The sequence below is a fragment of the Caretta caretta genome, chromosome 6 (genome assembly GCF_965140235.1).
Source record: "Caretta caretta isolate rCarCar2 chromosome 6, rCarCar1.hap1, whole genome shotgun sequence".
NCBI lineage: Eukaryota > Metazoa > Chordata > Testudines > Cheloniidae > Caretta > Caretta caretta.
Window position 1 is genome coordinate 106,756,677 of NC_134211.1, and position 23,019 is coordinate 106,779,695.

Consider the following 23,019-nt stretch of genomic DNA (forward strand, 5'->3'; position numbering starts at 1 on the left):
ACCACTGAAATCAAAGATCTTAAGCAAGTGAAAACTTTCTGGTATGGCATTATTTTAGTGCAATGCTACAGTTGCAGAGTTACTATTCAAAAATGCAAAGGTTAAGGTTCCTGTGGCAAAACTAATTCAGCCTCAATGCACCTTTGTAGCATTTCCCCCCTATTTTTAAATACACTATTGTTCTCAAATATGCACCCCAAATATACAGAATCATTTTCTCTACAGCAAAACTGTAGCAATCCTTCACCTTTGTGATTCCTCTCACCTCTATTTTCCCTGGCAACCTTAACGTTGCATAAATATTATATTAATGCAACATATTAAAATCCTGCTCCAGGCTTCTTCTGGGATCAACCTCCCATTTATCTTGAGGCAGCAATAAAAAACGTAAATATTAAGCCACAAAAATTGTATTAAGGTAATGTTAAGGATGTGACTAATGCCCACCAAAGCCATACGTTTCAAAGCTGCGGCTGGTGCTCAACATAGAATCATAGAATATCAGGGTTGGAAGAGACCTCAGGAGGTCATCTAGTCCAATCCCCTGCTCAAAGCAGGACCAATCTCCAACTAAAACATCCCAGCCAGGGCTTTGTCAAGCCTGACCTTAAAAACTTCTAAGGAAGGTAGAACTGTAGAACTCCCTAGGTAACGCATTCCAGTGTTTCACCACCCTCCTAGTGAAAAAGTTTTTCCTAATATCCAACCTAAACCTCCCCCACTGCAACTTGAGACCATTACTCCTTGTTCTGTCATCAGCTACCACTGAGAACAGTCTAGATCCATCCTCTTTGGAACCCCCTTTCAGGTAGTTGAAAGCAGCTATCAAATCCCCCCTCATTCTTCTCTTCCTCAGACTAAACAATCCCAGTTCCCTCAGCCTCTCCTCATAAGTCATGTGTTCCAGTCCCCTAATCATTTTTGTTGCCCTCCGCTGGACTCTTTCCAATTTTTCCACATCCTTCTTGTAGTGTGGGGCAGAAAACTGGACACAGTACTACACATGGGGCCTCACCAATGTCGAATAGAGGGGAACGATCACGTCCCTCGATCTGCTGGCAATGCCCCTACATATACATCCCAAAATGCCATTGGCCTTCTTGGCAACAAGGGCACACCATTGACTCATATCGAGCTTCTCATCCACTGTAACCCCTAGGTCCTTTTCTGCAGAACTGCTGCCGAGCCATTCGGTCCCTAGTCTGTAGCGGTGCATGGGATTCTTCCATCCTAAGTGCAGGACTCTGCACTTGTCCTTGTTGAACCGCATCAGATTTCTTTTGGCCCAATCCTCTAATTTGTCTAGGGCCCTCTGTATCCTATCCCTACCCTCCCACGTATCTACCTCTCCTCCCAGTTTAGTGTCATCTGCAAACTTGCTGAGGGTGCAATCCACACCATCTTCCAGATCATTTATGAAGATAATGAACAAAACTGGACCCAGGACCGACCCTTGGGGCACTCCACTTGATACTGGCTGCCAACTAGACATGGAGCCATTGATCACTACCCGTTGAGCCCGACAATCTAGCCAACTTTCTATCCACCTTATCATCCATTCATCCAGCCCATACTTCTTTAACTTGCTGGCAAGAATACTGTGGGAGACTGTGTCAAAAGCTTTGCTAAAGTCAAGGAACAACACATCCACCACTTTCCCCTCATCCACAGAGCCAGTTATCTCATTATAGGAGGCAATTAGATTAGTCAGGCATGACTTGCCCTTGGTGAATCCATGCTGACTGTTCCTGATCACTTTCCTCTCCTCTAAATGCTTCAGAATTGATTCTTTGAGGACCTGCTCCATGATTTTTCCAGGGACTGAGGTGAGGCTGACTGGCCTGTAGTTTCCAGGATCCTCCTTCTTCCCTTTTTTAAAGATGGGCACTACATTAGCCTTTTTCTAGTCATCCGGGACTTCCCCCGATCGCCATGAGTTTTGAAATATAATGGCCAATGGCTCTGCAATCACATCCGCCAACTCCTTTAGCACTCTCAGATGCAGCGCATCTGGCCCCATGGACTTGTACTCGTCCAGCTTTTCTAAATAGTCCTGAACCACTTCTTTCTCCACAGAGGGCTGGTCACCTCCTCCCCATGCTGTGCTGCCCAGTGCAGTAGTCTGGGAGCTGACCTTGTTCGTGAAGACAGAGGCAAAAAAGCATTGAGTACATTAGCTTTTTCCACATCCTCTGTCACTAGTTTGCCTCCCTCATTCAGTAAGGGGCCCACACTTTCCTTGATTTCTTCTTGTTGCTAACACACCTGAAGAAACCCTTCTTGTTACTCTTAACATCTCTTGCTAGCTGCAACTCCAGGTGTGATTTGGCCTTCCTGATTTCACTCCTGCATGCCCGAGCAATATCTTTATACTCTTCCCTGGTCATTTGTCCAATCTTCCACTTCTTGTAAGCTTCTTTTTTGTGTTTAAGATCAGCAAGGATTTCACTGTTAAGCAAAGCTGGTCGCCTGCCAAATTTACTATTCTTTCTACATATCGGGATGGTTTGTCCCTGTAACCTCAATAAGGTTCTTTAAAATACAGCCAGCTCTCCTGGACTCCTTTCCCCCTCATGTTATTCTCCCAGGGGATCCTGCCCATCAGTTCCCTGAGGGAGTCAAAGTCTGCTTTTCTGAAGTCCAGGGTCCATATTCTGCTGCTCTCTTTTCTTCCCTGTGTCAGGATCCTGAACTTGACCATCTCATGGTCACTGCCTCCCAGGTTCCCATCCACTTTTGCTTTCCCTACTAATTCTTCCCTGTTTGTGAGCAGCAGGTCAAGAAGAGCTCTGCCCCTAGTTGGTTCCTCCAGCACTTGCACCAGGAAATTGTCCCCTACGCTTTCCAAAAACTTCCTGGATTGTCTGTGCACCACTCTCCCAGCAGATACCAGGGTGATTGAAGACTCCCATGAGAACCAGGGACTGTGATCTAATAACTTCTGTTAGTTGCCGGAAGAAAGCCTCGTCCACCTCATCCCCCTGGTCCGATGGTCTATAGCAGACTCCCACCACGACATCACCCTTGTTGCTCACACTTCTAAACTTAATCCAGAGACACTCAGGTTCTTCTGCAGTTTCATACTTCAGCTCTGAGCAGTCATACTGCTGCTCCCTTACATACAGTGCAACTCCCCCACCTTTTCTGCCCTGCCTGTCCTTCCTGAACAGTTTATATCCATCCATGACAGTACTCCAGTCATGTGAGTTATCCCACCAAGTCTCTATTATTCCAATCACATCATAATTCCTTGACTTTTCCAGGACTTCCAGTTCTCCCTGCTTGTTTCCCAGGCTTCTTGCATTTGTGTATAGGCACTTGAGATAACTCGCTGATCGTCCTTCTTTCTCAGTATGAGGCAGGAGCCCTGCCCTCTCGAACATGAACATGAATGTGTTGAGCTCTGACTCTTTCAACACTCATGTTAAATAAAATTCAATTAAAAGAAACTGTGACAAGGCTAAGATAAAATTATTTTACCATCACTATGACTGGTAACACAATTACATTAGCACTCACAATGTTAACACTGTCCACACATCATAGAGCTCGATCTCTGGTTCCAGCTGAAATGCCCACCGCGTAGGTTGTATGGGAGGCTGCAAAAATCACGAGCCTGAGGCTGCTCTAACTCACACCAGCTGCTAATGGTCCCAAAAGGCTAAAGCAGAAGCCCAGGGTCAGTGCAGTCTAGAGGGACCCCAGTAATACCTTCTCTCCTTCACTAGGAGTCCCTATACTGTCTCTGTGCCAGTGAAAGATTCTCTCTAGTGCTGGAAAGACCCTCTTTGAGGTAGATAGGCCAGTTTTATGAGCCAACTCCACCTGCAGCTTATATACTACAAGAATGCTACATGTGAACAATGATGGTCAATTGTAAGTGCGCTGGGAACCTTACATTAATTGTCTGGCTTCTCTGTGTGTAAAATCTTAGGGTTTGATATTACAGAGCATCGCCCCTTTGAGCAGCCATTTTCACCTGTGCAAAAAGGGCCCAAAATACTATCAAATGCTATCGAATAGTGGAGTTTTATACTCTTTGTACAATGGGAAATGAGCAGAGGAGGTGCAAGATAGTGGAGAATCAAGCCCTCAGTCTTCATCTGCTTTTGACATTCTGTGATTTTTGCATTGTTTTAAAATTCTACTTCTAAAAATAATAGCAATAAATATATGTCTTTTTTTACCAGAGATCTCAAAGTACCTTACAAATGTTAATTAATTGTGCCTCCCAGAAAACCTCTGCAAGATCGGTAGTAAATATTGTTTTCCTTACTTTATATATTGGCAGGGGCAAGGCTAAATCCAGAATCCAGATCTCCATGTACCATGTGTGCTGCTCTAGTACACCACATTCCTTGATACGGGAAATCAATAGTGAGATTGCTGTGATACTACATGAGGCCAGATTCTGCAACTTTTATTCGTACTAAATGCTATCTTACTCCACAAATAGAAATCAATCACACTACTTGATCAAAGGGATGCAACTCAAGCCATATCCACAAAGGCTGAAGGAACTGGGTACGTTTAGTTTGGAAAACAGGAGATTAAGGGGAGGGGATATGATAGCGGTCTTCAGATACCTGAAAGGCTGCCATAGAAAGATGAAGAAAAGTTGTTCTCTCTTTCCACAGAGGGCAGGACAAGAGGCAATGGGTTCAAACTACAGCACAGTAGATTTAGACTAAATTTCAGGAAAAACTTTCTAACTGTAAGAACAGCAGGACAATGGAACAGACTGCCTCAGGAGGTCATGGAAGCTCCTTCACTGGAGGTTTTGAAAAAAAAAGAGGCTGTCTTGGATAGTTTAGACACAACAAATCCTGCATTTTGGCAGCGGGCTAGACTAATGACCCTTTTCATCTCTCCTAGATTCTCTGATTCTACTTGAGGAGTGAAGTACTACTGAACCTGAATAAAAGGTCAAAGTTTGGGCCAGAACTAACAGCAGAATCTGGTGCATAGTGAATTATACGTGAGGCCAGGGTGAGGCCAAGCAAAAGTCTTAAGCCTCTTTGACATTTAAGGCCTGATACTGCAAGATGCCAAACACTTTGCTCCTCATCCAGCACAGCACTTAAGGACGTGAGTAATCCTATTGAAATTCAACTGAGTTATGCTGGTTTACGCCATCTCAGGATTGGTCCCTTGGTTTTCCAAAGTCTTTTGTATAGAGATTGGAAGATGCATTTCTGAGTTCCTTCAAAAGCAGCTGCAATCCAAATGGAAAGATTCTTATAAACACTTGTGGATTGGGAAATACATCTAGTGAAGCTGCATAGTTTAGTTTTTTCAGAAATTAGCACTATAAGAGGTTAGGTATCTGCTGTTTTCAATTTACTACAAACTGCCCGCTTCATTGGAGGGAACACTTCACAGAATCAGGTTGAAGATAACAATGTATTTCTTTTTATCAGCCACCTTTGAAAATCAGGCCCCAAAGTCCTACTTAACTAACATTAGTAGTTTACAGAGTAACAGCCGTGTTACAGACTAACACGGCTGTTACTCTGAAACCTGTCATTATGCAAGGCACTGCATTTAGCCGTATGGAGTGGAAATCTATCAATTAGTAGTTTAGTACCTCTTGGAGAAAACCAAGTATTACAAATGGGTATATCTCTGCCCCAAACCTGTGTTCAATCTCTGATAAAGAGTAATAGTTTGTAAGAACATTAATTAATTAAAGTGAGGTTTTGTAAAGCGCCCCGTCCCATGAGTGTTTAGTAAGAATAAGATTTACTTTTCTACAAAGGGACCATATATAAGAATTAACAAAAGCAAGGGAGGGCAGTTTGCAAGGTAAGAATAGTTTATCCATCAATATTTTATGTCTTACATTTGATATTTAGCTATACTGGTACCTCGAGCACAAAGGAAAGCTGAACAATGCTGCAGAAAAACAAATGACTGAGTTAAAGCAAAACCTTTGCTATATAGTGCAGAGAGCAGCAAAATACCCCAGAAAACCCTTACAACCCAGAGAGAGAGAGAGAAGGAGAGAGAATAGCAACACAACTTAGTCCCCAGACATTTCAGAACTCCCTCCAATCTACACTGGTTCTGCAGCTCTTGGAGAATGCCCCACTAGCCAGAATCACTGGCTTTGCAGAACAGAGCACAGGTCATAACACAAGGGCCTGTTGTATAGTTTTTTGCACTCCACACAGTTTGGACAGTGAAACTAGCCTGAGTTTTTCACTTTCTGTTTAGAATTAGCAGTTTAACCATGGAGATTCTAATTTTGGCAGCTTCCAGAACTGGATCAGTCCCTGAAGAATTAGCCCGTCTCAACTAAGAATATTATAAGAGATTGATAGCTAATGGCTCACACTATAGGTGCTTAGATATCATGGTATTGATAGTTGAAAAGAACAGTATGTGTTACACTATTTACAATATTTAGCATACAGTATACCTTCACCTTGGAATATAAATTGAATGCATAAAAGGGAAGAGTCAATTTGTAATTCCCTTCCTATCAGTCCAACACAAAGTACGATTGATATGTCTTAATGGTTTAATTTTTTAATTGTTCCAAGATCACACTAAATATCTTGGCCATACCCTTAGTAAAGAATATAGGCCTGAAATTTTACACTGGCTTTTACACCAACTAAATTTTTACACCAACTTAGAATTACTCCTGATTTAATCTACCGTATAGGGAGAGCAGAATCAGACACATATACATCTCTGCTATAAATCTCTCTGGGTGTATTTCAGTGCAGTACCAAGACACACAGGTTGATTTTTTCCTCTCTCTGGCAACTGTTGTGGTCTCCTTCTATAGAAGGTTGCGAGAGGACAGAGATTCAGACATGCTGGAATGTGGTCTAATTTCCTCATTTTGCCTTTATTTACTTTACTTTTTTATGTACATTGTCTTTCAGAATATAAATACTCTAGAAAAAGCAGAGTGAGGTTGGAAATCAACAAAAAAAAAGAGGACATTGTTTTAGTTGTCTAATCAGCTCAACCTTTGGGAGAACAACCGTAACCTTTGGACAGATGCCAACAACTGCCATTTAGGTATTTACATCTGTTTATCCTCTCAGTCAAATGCCTTTTGTCTTAGGTTTGGCATAGTAGTACAAATGTTCTGACCCCTACAAGCAGTTCTCAAACACTGGATAAAAGATGTCTTTTCCCCTTTTCTAAAAGGATGAACACATACTTTTACCTCTCCCCTCCCCGCTTATTCCTCTTTACCAGTTATACCCTTTTGAGGCAGTTGTTGACAAGACCTGCATAATTCAGTTTACATGTGTGACTAGAATTTTGTGAAGGCATAAGCTGGATGTTGCAGATAAGCTCTCAAGAGTTAACCCTCTCGAATAATTTCAACATTAAAATATGTTCTATTACTTTCCACACTTCCATAACTAGTTTAGCATTCCCAGTTGTAAGTGATCCTAATCCAAAGGGTGTTTTTTTTTTCTAGAACTGGGGGATTTAACAAGAGCTCAAAATATGTTATTAGAGTGAAACTGTTTAAAACACACATTTGTTTTCCTTGGCATTATATAAAAATCATTCTTATTGTACCTAAATGACTTTTTATAGTGTGCACAGCTAATTAGTGCAGTCAGGCAGACTTAGCTGAAAAGAATGGCTGGTAATGGCAAACTTTGTGACCACCATTTTCACAGGACTTGCAACTGAGCTTGTCTCAAGTATGAGCTGTGACACCTCAGCACCGAGAGATCCATCATTTGTGTAAGGAGGGGCGGAGCCTCAGCCAGTATAAATGGTCACAGCTCCATTGTGGAGCTATGATCATTTACATCAGCTGAAAATGTGCTCCATAGCCTTTAAAGCTGCTGATAAATGTCACGCTGCAGCCATCACTGGAAAACAGGAGGAAAGTTTTCTTGAGGTTCAATTGAAAACAACAGGTGAAATTGTCTCTGGTAGCTTAATAAAAATCTGAACGTGCAACTTAAACTAATTGATGGTGTCCCTTTAGGTGAAATGGAAAATCAAAGTCTGATGAGGAAGATCAGATGAAACTTCCAGCTAGAGCTATAAAACAAATTTAAGCTCCATACTTTACTGTCCTGGTAATTCTGACAAACTCCAGGGAGAGAAATGTGCCTCTAAGCTTGGTTAGTGTGTATTCCCAGGCCACTGGATGTGGCAATATGTAGTCCCAAATCCAGCTCGGGTCTGCTTTGATGATTGGTATGGTGGGAGGTAGAGCCATGAGGTCCACCCATAACCTGCCCACCTGCATGTAGCTTAGCAGAGGCAGCTCTCCTTCTGTGCTCCAATGCACTGGGCAGATAGCCCAGGCAGAGGAGAAAGGGGGGACAACTTACTCATCTGCATGAGCACACATGGCAAGAAAGAAGCTTATTCAATAGCAGTTCTGGGTACAGTTGGTCAACCCTTTCCAAAATGTGAGAAAACTTTCTCCCAAAATATTTTTTAAAATGTCACAATTTTTCACCCAACTCAAGTGGTGGGGCATACCCCGATAAGTTACCTCAATAGCAAGCTTCAGAACCTAAACATGACTCTTGAAGCTAGGTTTTTAAAGCAGCAGACATTGCAGAATACAATTCACCATACACCAAAACCCTGCTCTTTTGGGGTAAGTGACAAAACTGAGCAAATAGTCTGTAGCAATATTAAACTCATGAAATTTGCTTTTTCCTGTTCACTGTTCCTGTTCACTGGTTTATGTTTTACTTGGATTTAAGTGATATTGGAAAACATTTACTGAATTATTTCCACACATAACCCTCAGTCTGTAGATTGCTCATGACCACTTCACTGTGAGTGTTCAATATTCACATTTCAGGTTTTGATTGGAGACATAGGTCAGATGGTGAATTTCTTAGAATCAAATTTGGAGTGCAAGTAGTCTTTCAAATTGTAAGCTCTACAGAGCAGGGACTGTGTCTTTCGGTGTCTCTGAAATATGCCTAGCGTATTACCACAATAGAAATAAGTGACACATTGCAGCAGTTGCAATCAGTTGCACTGATGCTAGATCCCCTTAGATATAAGAGAAAGGAGTGGCTGACAAGGCGTTCTTCATAAGGGACCCAGGGCTCTGGACTGCCTGCCTGTCCTGGTCCAAAATTGTTTGGATTTCTCAATTTTCAAGGCATGCTACAGGGCTTTTTCATTTTGCCTGGCCTTTGAGAAAAAACAGAGTTTACTGAAATACAGGCAAATGTGCTGGAGTGTTGTTATTTGTATTGGAAGCTGCTGCCTGATAGAAAGGATGAGGTGATTGAAATGTGGATGTGATTCTGTAATTTTAAATAATTAGCAGGCACTCAGAGAGTATATTGTTCTAAATAAAAATGCATAAATAATTAAGAAAAAATAATTACAACAATTTACAAATCAAATTTTACTCTTTGTAAACACTATTTAGCATTCACTTAAAACCCACCATTTTGCCATATATTCCAGTCTATAAACTCATTTGCTAGAACATCCACTGAAAGTGAATGCAGGCAAAGAGAATTCAACTTTCTTTCAGAGTATACATTTATGGAAAAATAATTTGAGGTATTTTTGCCCAGCTCTAGCAAATTTGCCCTTTCTAAAGCAAAGCCAGTCTCAAATGCTCTCATTTCTGCAACCAGAATGAGTCTGAAAGTGTTGTTGTTGTTTTTTTACTTGTAGAATCATAGAATATTAGGGTTGGAGGAGACCTCAGGAGGTCATCTAGTCTAATCCCCTGCTTAAAGTAGGACCAACACCAACTAAATCATCCCAGCCAAGGCTTTATCAAGCCGGGCCTTAAAAACCTCTAGGGATGGAGACTTCACCAACTCCTTAGGTAACCCATTCCAGTGCTTCACCACCCTCCTAGTGAAATAGTGTTTCCTAATATCCAACCTGGACCTTCCCCACTGCAACTTGAGACCATTACTCCTTGTTCTGTCATCTGCTACCACTGAGAACAGCCTAGCTCCATCCTGTTTGGAACCCTCCTTCAGGTAGTTGAAGGCTGCTATCAAATCCCCCCTCACTCTTCTCTTCTTCAGACTAAATAAGCCCAGTTCCCTCAGCCTCTCCTCAGTGTGCCCCAGCCCCCTAATCATTTTCATTGCCCTCCGATGGACTCTCTCCAATTTGTCCACATCCCTTCTGTAGTGAGGAGACCAAAACTGGCCGCAGTACTCCAGTGCCGAATAGAGGGGAATAATCACTTCCCTCAATCTGCTGGCAAATGCCCCTACTAATACAGCCCAATATGTCATTGGCCTTCTTGGCAACAAGGGCACACTGCTGACTTGTATCCAGCTTCTCATCCACTGTAATCCCCAGGTCCTTTTCTGCAGAACTGCTGCTTAGCCAGTTGGTCCTCAGCCTGTAGTGGTGCATGGGATTCTTCCTTCCTAAGTGCAGAACTCTGCACTTGTCCTTGTTGAACCTCAGCAGATTTCTTTTGACCCAATCATCCAATTTGTCTAGGTCAGTCTGGACCCTATCTCTACTCTCCAGCATATCTACCTCTCCCCCCAGTTTAGTGTCATCTGCAAACTTGCTGAGGGTGCAATTAATCCTATCATCCAGATAATTAATAAAGATGTTAAACAAAACCGGCCGCAGGACTGACCCCTGGGGCACTCCGCTTGATACCGGCTGCCAACTAGACATCGAGCTGCTGATCACTACCCGTTGAGCCTGACAATCTAGCCAGCTTTCTATCCACCTTATAGTCCATTCATCCAATCCATACTTTTTAAACTTGCTGGCAAGAATACTGTGGGAGACCATATCAAAAGCTTTGCTAAAGTCAATACATATCACATCCACCGCTTTCCCCATATCCACAGAGCCAGTTATCTCATCCATGTAAAAACACGTAAGTATCAAACCTCTGCAATTCCTGGATCTCAATCAAGTAAAGGTAATGGGTTAATTCTAAAAGTGACAGGATTAAACTTCAGTTAAAGAGTGTCTAGATTGGTTTATTTGATAATAAACATTATAAGAAGATAGAGAGAGGCAGCGTTCCAGGGAAAGCAAGTTCTCTTAGTTTATGATCTAAGGGCCCATTCCTGCAGCCAGTTATTACAGGGTGTAATCCCTAGGGGTTTTATTCTCTTCTCATTTGTGCCTAAGTGATGCCACTAGGCCTGATTCTCATTTACAGTCAGGCCCCTCTGCACTGCCCTGGCAGGGTAAATATAATTTGCTTTAGAGCAGTGTAAAGGGGCCTTAGTGTATGTGAGAATCAGGCCCATTGTCTTTAATGTATTTTCTCTTGGTTTACACTGGTTTAAATGTAAGGAATATCAGGCCTAGTACCTTTTCTGGGACTACTTTTTGGTAGTAAACCCTCATGGATCTATTTGCATTTACACTCTGACTCTATAAGGAGAACTTAGAGTGGGTGTAAATGTAATTTACTGTAAGCCCCTTTACACTAGCAGAGCGGTATAGAAGTGCATTAGTGTAAATGAGAAGTAACCGGTGATTGCAGGAACAAGCCCTACATTACTATATCATGAGTTATTAATAAAATAATCATCTCAATTTTTCCTAATATTAAAATTACTTTTCATATCAAAACACTTTTAAGACAACCTGCCTAGATTGGAGGGATGCAGGGACAGCGGCAGGCAGAAACATGGGCTTAACCAGGTCTGAAGTCTGAAGAAAGGGAACAGTGGTGGGAATTAATTGAGAATGCCCACAAATTGATATGATAATAAGTGTGGGATTACAGGTGAAAATACTGTTTCCTTCCTTTGAGAAGTGGGATGGTTTGGAAAACTGGTGAAAACACACCCAGGTGGAACAGTGAGCTTCAAGGTTAGGAAGAACCAAAACAGAGGATTGCCACAGGTCAGAGTTGCATTAACACTTTGCAGAAAACAACAGAAGGATGCAGTGAATAAATTTGCCAGTAATTTGGCAAATTAACTGACTGATGACTGCAGTCATGGTGCAGCTCTGTCTAGCCTGACCAAATGGTTTGCTTCATTGATGCCAGCTATGATATCAGGTATATCAGTAACCATATTAGTTGTAACAAGTACAGAACTGCCGAGATCTACAAAAGCACAGTGTTTGGAAAGAATTAAAACACATGATTAGGCATGTGGCTAAAATTCAAGGGCCTTCAACCATTGTATGGGTGATGCTATCTCAGAGTATAATCGCACCCTGGGGTGCACAATGTGATTATAAACTAGCTTGTATATATTTGAGATGGGCAAGAGAGATAAATTTGTTTAGCACGCATTTAAATGCTGCCAAGTTACAGGGTAGATGAGCAGGAATCGCAGCCGTGACAACACTACCATAAAGCTTTCAGTAAAAAACATATTAATTAAAGGATGTGAAGATTTTCACATTGGAACAGACCCTCTACCACCACGGAGCCTGGAGTACAGATCAAGGGTGGGGATGTGGGAAAGGCAGACCCAGGACAGCTCTGAAAGAAGATGATGTAAAGCTCACCTTTGCACTCCCCCACTCCTAGCAATGTTCAGGGTTGGTTTCCCGGCACAAATTAAAGAAGCATAAAGGTTGCCCTAAATTACACTGGCTGCCAACAACTCCAAATGCCCAAAATAGCACTGAGGATCAGTGGGGTGAAAGCCTCGAATATCATCCCTTTGCTCTGGATGCTTCTTCTATAGTGGCAGCAAGTGTGCTGCAGGAATGGCTATGTTATTCGGAGCGACACTGGCATGAACCTCTTGTGGCCAGTTGAACTGATTTCACAGCCAAATTCTAGCAGTGATGCAGCACAGAGGAGTCACACCACACCCAGGGATCTGACCTATTAATTCTACATGTTGAAAGACTGCAACAAACATAAATAATTTAGCCTGGAAAGGAGAATAATTGGGGTGGACTTGATTGAAGAACTGCTGCTTATGAAGGGCATTTGTAAAAACTGTTCATTCCCTTTTTCTTTGTACCCTACCCCATACTAGAAGGGGGGTGAGGAAGTCTCCTTCATTAAATTAAAGGTTGTATATGTAACACCAATCAAAATAAATTCTCATTGTCATGCAAAGGTATGACATGGAATTGAGTGCCATCATACATCATTGAGTCAAATACTATGACTGGATTTTTAAAAGGGTTGGATGTTTCATGACAACTAATACCATTTGAAGGTATCAAAGCCACTATACGTGTAATCAAATCTCATGCGCAACTCTATAAAATGATCACCTACAGCAATTGGGAAGGAATTTTTCCTCCATGTCCTAAATGCACAATTGGTAAGTGCATGGAGAGGAGGTTTTACTTTCCTCTGATTCATCAGATGTTGCCTTTTCTCGGAAGGGAATACTGAACTAAACGGACTAGGTTTGCCAAAAACGATTTAAAAACTTGGGCTCAGAAGGGAAATGCTGTATATAAGAAAGGGACAGGTAGCGGAGACATAAAACTATCTTTTACTCTTTATGGACTCAGCACTTTCACATTTATACACTGTGTTCACTATCAAAGCACTGTAACTGCTTTTGTCGTTAATTTTAAAATTCAAACTGCAGTGTAATTTTAGTGTCGTTTTCCTCTCCCACTCTGTTTATCTCCATGTATAGAGAGATACACACAACCATGCATTTATCCAGAGAAAAACCCTAAATATTTTTATTTATTTCTCAGAACTCTATGATGAGATGATGAGTTTAATATTAAGACTTAGATGGAAATTCTTACGCTAGTGAATGCTGTGTAAGGATTGGAATTCTTCATGCACGTGTCCAGAACATCTGCAACTCCACAGATAGACACAGGTAGGCTGAAAGAGCAATCAGTATGCCATCTGTGTTTGGCAAAAGATTTTCGACCACTTCGCTGCTTTCTCTTTCTCGTCTCTCTCAGTGTGAAGAGACAGGGGAACCCATAGAGATTCAGTGAGAATTTAATCAGAACATACTGAAGACTCAACTGACAACTGTGGATTCAAAGCAGATGAAAAGTGAATGCTAGATAAGCAATACTGCTTCAAACTAGAAAGGGATCTATTAAAAGGCTAACACAGGCATTAGTTCGATGGGGGCTTCGAGCCTGGGCTCCCTGAAACTCTACTTTTTTATGTAGCATTTCATCTTGCATAACACTTGGTGATGTCTGATGTTAGTTTGAGTGACTCTCAATAGTATTTAACAAAAATCAGCCGCCCGGATATGTAGCATGAGTAGTTGTATAAGAATAAAGACCTCAACATCACCCGGAAAAAGAAAAATAGAAAGTCCTTCACTTCAAAGTAGCAAATAATTCTGGAAAAAACACATATTTCTAATGGCAAATTTGTCATAAGCACCTGGCTGCATTACTGTGACCTTAAGAGGTGTTTCTCTTCCTATCATCAACCATGCTGGTGTCAACTAATTGTATATATAGTGTCCATAGTAATTCCTCCATTTCATGTAACTATTCCCAGACTGTTTCTTAACATCACTAAACCTGAACTAGGTTTATTCTATTCTAATATTTATTCTGCCTGGATTAACAATAAAATCAGCTTTGGTATAAATGGTTACAACAGTACTAACTTCACTGGAATTGTGCTCTGTTATATCAAGGCTGAATATGGCCCCATGCATCTATTCAAAACTTTCCACTTTGGTGGGCATCTATAATGCTGGGGCAAAGACACAGAGAACAATAGGCAGATAGATAATCATGTTTTCTCTGCAATTTACCTGCCCATAGTTCAGACCACATGGTTCTATGTGGCATCCCCCAAGGCCAGAGTAGGAGACAGGACATAGATGATGAATGCTAAATGGAAGAGTTATGATCATGAAATTAAAAGGAGAGAGGAAGAACCCTTCCTTGCTCTCTTCAGTTTCTCGGAAGAATTTGTCTTCTAAAATCAGTCTACAGCAAAATGCCACACCTTACACAAGGTAACATTAAGCTTCCCCTTTACTGCTTAGCAAATGTGTGCAAACACCTGTAAGTGGCTGGTCTGACATACTCTTCTGCTGAGATTTTCAGTCCAACAGGAGGACACATCCTTAATGTAATATGCCCCAAGTCTAATGGATCCTGATGCTTCTGCTACCCTATATGCCCCTTGAACAGTAGAATTTACCGTGTGGCAGTTGGAGCCTGTTTGGGTCTTTGGACAGATCTGACACAGCTTGTGAGTTTTGAAAGGATTTGGTTCTAAAACAGACAGATTTTTTAAGTGTGATTATGGATGGAAAAGTGACTTTGTAAAAGGAGCCAAAAATAGAGAGGATCAAGCCAGATCTTGTTCTGCCTCATCAGCATCAATTAAGATCTGATTGCAACATGTTTGATGAAGGCTGAGGACTTATTATTTATTTATTAAGTGGTCTAGGCGAAGTCAAGATCCACTTACAAAAAAGTAGCACAAACAATACAAAACTCACAAGAGCGTGGCCTTGCTGACCCACAGTAATAATTGCCCCCAAATAATTATTTTAACAACCCATCCTCCCACCAGCCAGTAGAAATTAGGAAGCTCATAGGAAGAGTTCACAAATACAAGCCCAGTTTAAATTCATGGGCCAAATTCCTGATTAAAGCAACCAAAGAAAGCCACAAAAATGTCACTGGGGCTGGAGAAAGACTTCTGGCCCTAAGAGAACGGGAGTGTTGGTAAAGCTTCTTGGAACAGCAGCAGTAAGTGGTCCTGATGAACCATCGGGGATATCGCGGATCATACAGATACAATCCAGAGTGACTGTGGCAGAAGTTATTTTTTTCATGCCCGGGGAAGGTACAATATGGACATATGGGTCTGTTACTGAAAACAAGCTCAAGCTTTACTCAATACTCACTCAAACCACAACCTGAGCTGCTCTGGGTTTGTCCATTGTTGGGGGGTGAGGAGGGTAGACTGGTAGATATTAAAAAGAATCTGAATGATCTCAAGCTCTGAAACATGAAGAGAGAAGTGACTGGGCTAAAGCGTTTCCAGAGGGATGCGTGAACTTATTTTGCACCAACTCAAAAACTGAGGGCACAAGAGAACTTGGTAGGTTGGGATTCTGATTGGCTCTGGCACTAGAATCATAGAATCATAGAATCATAGAATATAAGGGTTGGAAGGGACCCCAGAAGGTCATCTAGTCCAACCCCCTGCTCGAAGCAGGACCAATTCCCAGTTAAATCATCCCAGCCAGGGCTTTGTCAAGCCTGACCTTAAAAACCTCTAAGGAAGGAGATTCTACCACCTCCCTAGGTAACGCATTCCAGTGTTTCACCACCCTCTTAGTGAAAAAGTTTTTCCTAATATCCAATCTAAACCTCCCCCACTGCAACTTGAGACCATTACTCCTCGTTCTGTCATCTGATACCATTGAGAACAGTCTAGAGCCATCCTCTCTGGAACCCCCTTTCAGGTAGTTGAAAGCAGCTATCAAATCCCCCCTCATTCTTCTCTTCTGCAGGCTAAACAATCCCAGCTCCCTCAGCCTCTCCTCATAACTCATGTGTTCCAGACCCCTAATCATTTTTGTTGCCCTTCGCTGGACTCTCTCCAATTTATCCACATCCTTCTTGAAGTGTGGGGCCCAAAACTGGACACAGTACTCCAGATGAGGCCTCACCAATGTCGAATAGAGGGGAACGATCACGTCCCTCGATCTGCTCGCTATGCCCCTACTTATACATCCCAAAATGCCATTGGCCTTCTTGGCAACAAGGGCACACTGCTGACTCATATCCAGCTTCTCGTCCACTGTCACCCCTAGGTCCTTTTCTGCAGAACTGCTGCCTAGCCATTCGGTCCCTAGTCTGTAGCTGTGCATTGGGTTCTTCCGTCCTAAGTGCAGGACCCTGCACTTATCCTTATTGAACCTCATCAGATTTCTTTTGGCCCAATCCTCCAATTTGTCTAGGTCCTTCTGTATCCTATCCCTCCCCTCCAGCGTATCTACCACTCCTCCCAGTTTAGTATCATCCGCAAATTTGCTGAGAGTGCAATCCACACCATCCTCCAGATCATTTATGAAGATATTGAACAAAACCGGCCCCAGGACCGACCCTTGGGGCACTCCACTTGATACCGGCTGTCAACTAGACATGGAGCCATTGATAACTACCCGTTGAGCCCGACAATCTAGCCAGCTTTCTACCCACCTTGTAGTGCATTCATCCAGCCCATACTTCCTTAACTTGCTGACAAGAATACTGTGGGAGACCGTGTCAAAAGCTTTGCTAAAGTCAAGAAACAATACATCCACTGCTTTCCCTTCATCCACAGAACCAGTAATCTCATCATAGAAGGCGATTAGATTAGTCAGGCATGACCTTCCCTTGGTGAATCCATGCTGGCTGTTCCTGATCACTTTCCTCTCATGCAAGTGCTTCAGGATTGATTCTTTGAGGACCTGCTCCATGATTTTTCCAGGGACTGAAGTGAGGCTGACTGGCCTGTAGTTCCCAGGATCCTCCTTCTTCCCTTTTTTAAAGATTGGCACTACATTAGCCTTTTTCCAGTCATCCGGGACTTCCCCGGTTCGCCACGAGTTTTCAAAGATAATGGCCAATGGCTCTGCAATCACAGCCGCCAGTTCCTTCAGCACTCTCGGATGCAACTCGTCCGGCCCCATGGACTTGTGCACGTCCAGCTTTTCTAAATAGTCCCTAACCACCTCTATCTCCACAGAGGGCTGTCCATCTCTTCCCCATTTTGTGATGCCCAGCGTAGCAGTCTGGGAGCAGACCTTGTTAGTGAAAACAGAGGCAAAAAAAGCATTGAGTACATTAGCTTTTTCCACATCCTCTGTCACTAGTTTGCCTCCCTCATTCAGTAAGGGGCCCACACATTCCTTGGCTTTCTTCTTGTTGCCAACATACCTGAAGAAACCCTTCTTGTTACTCTTGACATCTCTGGCTAGCTGCAGCTCCAGGTGCGATTTGGCCCTCCTGATAACATTCCTACATGCCCGAGCAATATTTTTATACTCTTCCCTGGTCATATGTCCAACCTTCCACTTCTTGTAAGCTTCTTTTTTATGTTTAAGATCCGCTAAGATTTCACCATTAAGCCAAGCTGGTCGCCTGCCATATTTACTATTCTTTCGACTCATTGGGCTGGTTTGTCCCTGTAACCTCAACAGGGATTCCTTGAAATACAGCCAGCTCTCCTGGACTCCTTTCCCCTTCAAGTTAGTCCCCCAGGGGATCCTGGCCATCCGTTCCCTGAGGGAGTCGAAGTCTGCTTTCCTGAAGTCCAGGGTCCGTATCGTGCTGCTTACCTTTCTTCCCTGTGTCAGGATCCTGAACTCAACCAACTCATGGTCACTGCCTCCCAGATTCCCATCCACTTTTGCTTCCCCCACTAATTCTACCCGGTTTGTGAGCAGCAGGTCAAGAAAAGCGCCCCCCCTAGTTGGCTCCTCTAGCACTTGCGCCAGGAAATTGTCCCCTACGCTTTCCAAAAACTTCCTGGATTGTCTACACAAGTTCTAGGTTGCTGGCACTGCTCACTCTTCTCCATACTCCCGCACAGACCTACATACAAGGAAAATAAAGAGAGGGAGAGAGCACAGACTTCAATGCAGCTAGAAAGGACATATATTTTAAAAATAAACTCACCTTGAAAAATAATGGTTAAAGTTAGGAGGGGGAATTGTTTTATGAAACACAAAACTATAAATATTATCAAGGTGGCATAAGTCCCCCAGACATCACTGTGTTTTCCCAGATATGATGAAATCTTAGCTTTGAATCCTAACTGAGATCCTGTGCTGGCAAACATGCTGCTGGATTTTCTAGAAGTCACTGAACTCTAAATCTACAGTAATATTTAGGTATGTTGCTATTCTCATATGAAGAACTGAAAAACAATGAGATATTCTCAGTGGTGAAAAGTTAAGCTTTTAACTGTAAGAATGATCTGAAAGGGCACAGAAGGGGAAAATATCAGTCTGAATATAGAGTAAAGTTGACTTAGTGAGGGAAAATAAGAGGCAAGAGAAGCAACAACATTGTGGTTAACCCACATACTAAAGAAAACTCTGAGCACTCTGGTTAATTACAGAGAAGACATTTGTTTCTGGTGAATTTAGTACAAGATAGCTCATTATTTAACTGGATGCAGAAAATGGTTAATTGATTTACTTAACCAACTGTACTTTTATGTAGTCTTATTCTTTGTCCTATGGATATCATTAAACACATTTTACTTACTCCATTCAATTTGATTCATTTTCTGTTAATTTCATTTCACAGTATCAATGTGAATCATTTAACTAGGTCTTTCTCTTTGGGGTGAAAAATCATTAAAGGAAAGAAACCATAGTTTAATTTAGTCTCAGTAAGAGGCAAGCTGATGTTTACAATAAAATCAGCCACTATCACTGGCCTTAATAATTGTGACCCAAGCAGTTTAAACAGAAGTGGACATATCTTTTGCTTTTTATTCCTTACACTTTAGGGATTCTGATTCCTGACATTAAGGCCCCTTTGCACATTCTTAGAAACGGGTAGATACAGGGGCCATAGAGTAAAGGAAAATCAGGACTTTAGTCTTTTTGCATTCGTTTAAAAAAAATTCAAGTGAAGACTGCAGTTTACATGAGCTATTTTAAAAGAAATGACAGCATATTAACAAGATAAAAAGTGAAACCTCAGGCTGGCAAAGGGAAGAAAAGACCTTAATATTTTAAGCTGTCTTTATTCCCCTTTTTGAAATACCCTTATATAATTTATATTCTATATCCTTACAGCATAAATGTGACCTTGCAAACCTTTAGTTTTCAGCTCAATAAAGACATTTGCACTTCTTTATTTTCTGCACAAATTACTCGAGATTAAAAGCAGACTCTTGTAAACCATTTCAGAAAAACACATAAGCATGAATACAGCATTTAACCTTTTGGTCATATGGGAGATGCTACCTAAACTTAGCTAACTTGTATGTACTGAAGGTCTGATTCATGAAAGTTGGAGACAGAGAAATAGAAAGCAGGTTGAGCGGGAAACATCATTATTTTTTACTATCATCATCTGCACCAGAATATTCAAAATTCACCATATGTTCATGTAAGATTCTTGGCCAGATTCATTCCCAAAGTAACTCCATCAATTTCAGTAGAATTATGTCAGGGATGAATTTTACCTTCTGTATATTTTTAGAAAGTTTTAAAAGAGGGGAGAAAAGCATAAAGAAATCCAAAATATTATATTGCTTTGCAGGCAACCAATTTCACAATGAATACTCTGAGGAAGGGGTTGGATAGCAATCATGCATGCTGACACAGAGTACTTAGAATCTACAAAGCACTTTTCATCCAAGGATCTCAAAGCCCTTTACAAAAGTGGGTATTTGTTAACCCCATTTTAGAGATAGGGAAACTGAAGTGAAAGATAATTAAGCAGTTTTTCCTAAAGCTACCCAGCAAGGAGAGCAATACAGAGAACTCAGGTCTTCCAATTCTCATTCCTGGATTCTATCCACTGGACTGCATTATACTCCGGTTAACATTAACTGCTATGAAGAAGGACTTCTGTTTGATTAATCTTTAGTCCTTTAAGGGAAGCAATACCCTTTGCAAAGCTATAGTTCAAGGTCTGCTGGTGTTTACATTACATATCACCACCTATTTTTGAGGTTTATATAACTCAGCCATAAAAAATTTGCTCCAGGGTGAATGTTGGCACATCGCATCTCAATCCAGGAGCATAGGTTGTTTTTTATGCTAACTCTGAAAAAAAGAAAAAGGTTTGGCCATTTTATGATAGTTAGTGACGCCCAAAACAGTGAGAAGATGGTTTGATTCAAACTAGTATACCCAGCCCTAATCATGCTAAGGACTGACCCAGATCTTAACACAACCTGAAGCACTGATCGTTAACATTTCTGGAAGTCTCTACTTTTCTTGCATTCACTGGGATTAGAAGGAGAAATATTGTTGAAGCAGGTTGTTTTTAAAAGTATTTTGGCTGGTCCAAACTCAAAGTCCTGGACATTTTGTGAGAGAGCTTGAAGCCACTAGGAATTCCAGACCAAAGAGATTTGACTCAGATTTAGATAAAGAGGCAAACTTTTGGCTTATCTGAATCAACCTTTCAAGACGGGCTGGCTTTAGCATGAGTTCATGGGTTCAGCTGCACGCACAGAAATCATGAAACCAAGGATGCAAAAACAGGAAAGCATACATTTCTCCAAGCCAGTGCAGAGGGGAGGTTGTGGAGAAAGGGGGGTTGGAGAGCGAGCTCCTCCCCACCCCCAAATTCACACTGCAATGGTGGTTTCTGTTCCATGGGACTGGGACTGACTCCTTTATCTGGGCACTGTGACTGGGCACACAGGGTCACAGAGCCACTCAAGTTTGGCTTGGCCATCCCTCTGTTGTGACGGAGGGGCAGCTGTGCCAATCTTGAGTGGTGCTGCATCATATCACAACGGCTGGAGCAGGGAGCTAGGACCATCCTTCAGGACAGGAGCCTCTGCTGCAGGATGAGTGTGGAGCAGGCTCAGTTTCCAGCCCTACCCTCTCCTACCAGGGCTGCCCGGGCTGGGATTAGGGGTGCGGAGCTAGGACATAGGTTGCTGCTGAGGATGGCTGGTGTCCCCTCTCAGCAGTTTAGTATACATTAAATCAGGCAGCTACCTCGGCCCATGCTTTCAAGTCTATTAAAGTCCACCTATCATTAGTAGTAGTGGTAGCCCGAACCCAAATAGTTACTTGGGACACTGTAATTGGTCTTAGTTGCATGTGTGCTGTAAGTAAACATGCAACTGAAAAGTCATGGTTTGGGCTTTGCTGCAGCAGTTCAGTTGTTAATGAAGTGCTGTGGCTGTTGCTTGGGAGCCTCCTGCTGGAACGTGCTGTTCCATGTTCACTGTACACATCATGGAGCAGCTGCCTTCGAGGATCTTCCCTGGAAAAGCTACTCTAGTCACCTGCCAGCTGTGTGCACTGCATAGAAGTGGGTTCAACGTACAATTATTTTTTGCTCTGATTACATTTGCTCATGTTTCTGAGTGACCAGTGGCTCAGATGCCTCAAATTCACAACCACCATTGACTGAGAGATTTCAGACGCTTCTTCCATCACCCCCACTTCTGCAGTACCCCCGTGGAAGGGCTAAGACAGCACTCAGATGTGATGAATATAAAGGGGATTCTTCTCTGAGGCTGCTGGAGATGGAAAACACCCTGAAGTCCCTCTCATTCTTTATATCATTGACTAAATATGTCCTTTGTTATTACTAAAGTATAGCACCCAATAATGAGTGTGGCACTTCACAAAGAAAAACAATCCCTGTCCCAAAAGTGATTACAATCTTACTTATCAAATCTGCATTATCTAGCAGCAACACACAAGTCTCTCTCAGTCCTGACCTAGACTAAACAATCATGAAATGGAGTGACTCCACTATACCATCATAATGGAAAAAAGGACTTTTTCAGTGGGAATGGATTGAATGGCATTAACCCAGGCAAACCTGATTTTAATAAGGACTCAGGGGGACTTGCAAAACCATCAAAATATCAGGGTTTCACAATGAAATTTGGCTTCAGTCTTAATTTTGGATACTGGACCAGGAAGGAATTTCAGGTTACATAGGAATTTGGATACTTAGGGGTTTGGAAAATAGGATTTTTATCTTTTTCTAACCAAATAATCTCTTTGTTTTTGTCAGTCTCATAATATCCCATTTCTACAGTGTATGGAAACTAGGACCCATGTAAAACATATGGTAAGGGCTCACAGGTGTCAGTGAAGTCAAGAGAGGACTTTGTTCACGAGGATTCTCAGCCCACTTCATTTGAGGTTTAAGATTTGCTACCCTTGAGGGATCTATGGAAAAAGTTAAGATCGCTTTTCCCCACAAACACATCTTGCTACTCTCAGCAAGGCACGGAACCGTCATTCTCCCTCCTATAGTTCCTGGACAGGAAGGCTCAAGATCCTCCTCTTACCTTAAATTGTCTTCTGAAAGGCCTTGTGTTGATATGCATCCCCACAATGCCCTTTCTCTCACACAAATCTTTGATCTTTCCTTTCATAGATCCATAGGACTGGAAGGGATCTCAAGAGGTCATTTAGTCCAGTCCCCTGCACTCATGGCAGGACTAAA